This window comes from Pimephales promelas, chromosome 12 (genome assembly GCF_988280905.1).
Source record: "Pimephales promelas chromosome 12, fPimPro1.hap1.1, whole genome shotgun sequence".
NCBI classification, from domain to species: Eukaryota; Metazoa; Chordata; class Actinopteri; order Cypriniformes; family Leuciscidae; genus Pimephales; species Pimephales promelas.
The window spans coordinates 7,093,250-7,096,214 of NC_142780.1; the positions used below are offsets into that span (position 1 = coordinate 7,093,250).

The following is a 2,965-nucleotide window of genomic DNA, read 5'->3' on the forward strand; positions in this document are numbered from 1 at the left end:
TGCCACATGTTTCCAACTGCTGTTTTAATAATAGCCTTCCTTTTACTTCTGTTTTACTTAATGGAATTTCTGTGTCAATCTCTTCTTTTTTACATGTTTCTTGGCCAGTTTACCCACCACCTGATTCCCTTTTACCCCTATGGGAGTCCATATATTCAACTCCTGTTTGATTGATTATTCTGTCAAATTTCATAGCCAGTTGAATTGCCATAATTTCTCTTGTGAATACAGATAGTTGGATTATCTCTTATCAATGCTACACTGTAAATGATTTCTGTTGTTTTCACAGGATTATACTGTTTTTCTCAACAGTTTCTTACTGTATAATCTATGTACAGTAAGTTACAGTAGATTTAGTTGTTTTCACAGTATTAAATTGTTTTTTCAACAGTTATGTACTGTGCACACAGTTGACAGTATGTTACTGTAGAATTTCAATGCATTCTGGGAAATTATCAGTTACTGTTAATCTAAATACAGTGCAAATTGACCGCGAAAAACACCACACACAGTTCCACGGAAAAATTGCTAGCCTACTAATGTTATTCTTACATTTAAAATAAAAATGTAGCACTGGTTGACCATTAACAGTCATAATTTATGACATAATTTATGTCAGTGGGGTGTGCATGAAAGCATATTTGACTTTGGAAGAGTTTCTCTGTCGTGTCAGTGGTGCTGCTGTCTTTTCTGCCGACCTGCAACTTCTTCATCTGGTAAGTAATAATTCTTATAATGTGTATACGGATTCTAGCTAATAACTTTAAAGTTTTTTAGAATACCTGACCACGATTTCTACATTCAATTTAATCTATTCTAGACATTTTAATATAATATGTATATGATAGGCTACTCTTCAATGTAGGCATTTGGGGCATGTTACTGTAAATTCAAATACATTAGTACGAAATGACCGCGAAAAAAAACCACTACCAGCTGCCATTTTATGAAGAACTCTTCAGTTCCCTTCTCTCTGTAAGAACGCGCAGGCCGTGCATCGCGTCGCTGTCGGCAACGTTTTCGCCATACATATCTGGTTAGTAATTCATATTTTTATGCAAACCATATGAGTTACGTACGTTAACAGATTAACGTTAGAAAGAACTGGCCGCGGAATGTTATAAGCCTAGCATAAGTCAGACGCGGATTTCTTTCATCTTGATAGCCTAACTTACTTGATTAAATATGTGATTTTATTAACATATATTTCATATGTAACCTAAGGTCAAAATGGTCTAATCATTTTGTTATTTACCACGTTAAGTCGGTGAAAGCGCCTGCACGTTCATTATTTTATAACTTATAGGGGTTAGGAATTGAAAATCGATATCCTGAAATCGGATATCCAAGGTTAGGATTCGGATTTATTGTTATAAAATTAAAGTGTCAATTCCTCTTATTGATTTTTTCACGCTTTTTTTTCGTGTAAATCCTGACCTGGCGTTCTGCCATTTAACGTTAACGTTACCTCAGTGATAACTGATGGACCACGGAAAGCGCCCAGGTGTATTTTTGTCCAAAATATTAAGTCATGTATCACACAAGCAAGATTTAACCTACATTTTCACGTGATCGTAAATGAATTGATGTTGAGTTATGTTTCAGCTTGCGTTGCATTCAAAAGAAAAGAGTGGACGATAGAGATGAGTTATCTTTAGCCGTTCTTGGCATATTTATTTCAGCTGTTGACACTGACACATCAGTCTCTAATGAAGATTCTCTCAGTAATATGATCCTCTTAACTACGGTAAATCAACTTGGACAAACATAATAATAATACAAACGCATCCTCCATAGCCTATACTTTAGTGCCCTCTTGTGGCATAAACGTATGCACAACACTGAACAGTATAGCATTGCATTATATTACACAGCATACAACTGAGGACATAATGAACATACTTTAACAATTGATTTTAAACAACAGTCCAACAAACAAGATTTTAGTATTAAGTGAATTACACTTTAGACATAATTTTGTCTGTTTTTGCTGTTTAGCCAAAACAACAACAACAAAAACGTACTGTATTTTAACTGTCTTGTCTGTTCTCCTTTTCCACAGGTGTGAGCTGTGCATGTTAAGAAGACCCCTATCCATCTTGACGACCGATGAATTGTAAATCTAATCTAATTTAATTATTCTATTTATCTAACTATTACTACTATACCTTGGTCCAGTACTGACCCACTGAGAACATTTTAAACAGATTATTATCCATCTGTGAATTTTGTCTATCTGCAAGTTGTTAAGAATTGTTGTGTGAAAATAAACGTTGTTGTACAGTTTAAGGTTTAATTGCATAAAAGCTTGGATAGAAAACTTCCTATTGCAAAAGTTAGAACATAAGTCTACATATAAATGATTATTAATACCATAATGCAAGTTTTTCATGGCACATGTGCATGATGAGGTTGTTTTGTGTTTTATTTTTTATTTTTTTAAAGGACACTGGATAACTTGTCATTTTGTAATACTCATCTGGATTGGTGGTTTACTTGTCAAAGCTTTTATAGTTTATAAGTTTATATGTGTCTCGCAGCCCTGCAAATCTGGTCCCTTAGATAGAAAGCAGCCAAAACCCTTTAAAATCAGCAACTGACCAGTTAGACAGTCTATCTCAAACCAATAGACAATCTTAGACTAGTTTAAGCTGTTTTACCCCAGCAGGGAGTGGGTGGATGAGTTGTTATGAACTATCTTTCTAATAGATTGATCAGATAGCACCCCTTTAATCTTTTCTATTTTACCTGATATTTTTTTTTGCATGTATTTATGCATAATTGTTCATGATTGTCATGCATGATTTTTATTGTATTATATTACATTTTTATTATTAATGTATTTAATTGTATTAATGTATTTAAATGTATATTATAAATGCGCTAATGTGTTTGAAAATACACAATAAACCTTGTGCAGTTAAAGCTTCAATTGTTCTTTTTTCTATTTCCCATTAACAGTTAA

At 33.5% G+C, this 2,965-nt stretch overlaps 1 long non-coding RNA gene across 1 annotated transcript; it reads left to right on the top strand.

Annotated features, from left to right (window-relative positions):
• The first annotated feature begins 262 nt into the window (after window positions 1–262).
• Window positions 263–2,321, top strand: LOC148976926 (uncharacterized). The gene is made up of 2 exons (XR_016145668.1): window positions 263–716; window positions 2,063–2,321. It is a non-coding gene; the product is annotated as an uncharacterized LOC148976926 (long non-coding RNA).
• The last annotated feature ends 644 nt before the right edge of the window (window positions 2,322–2,965 follow it).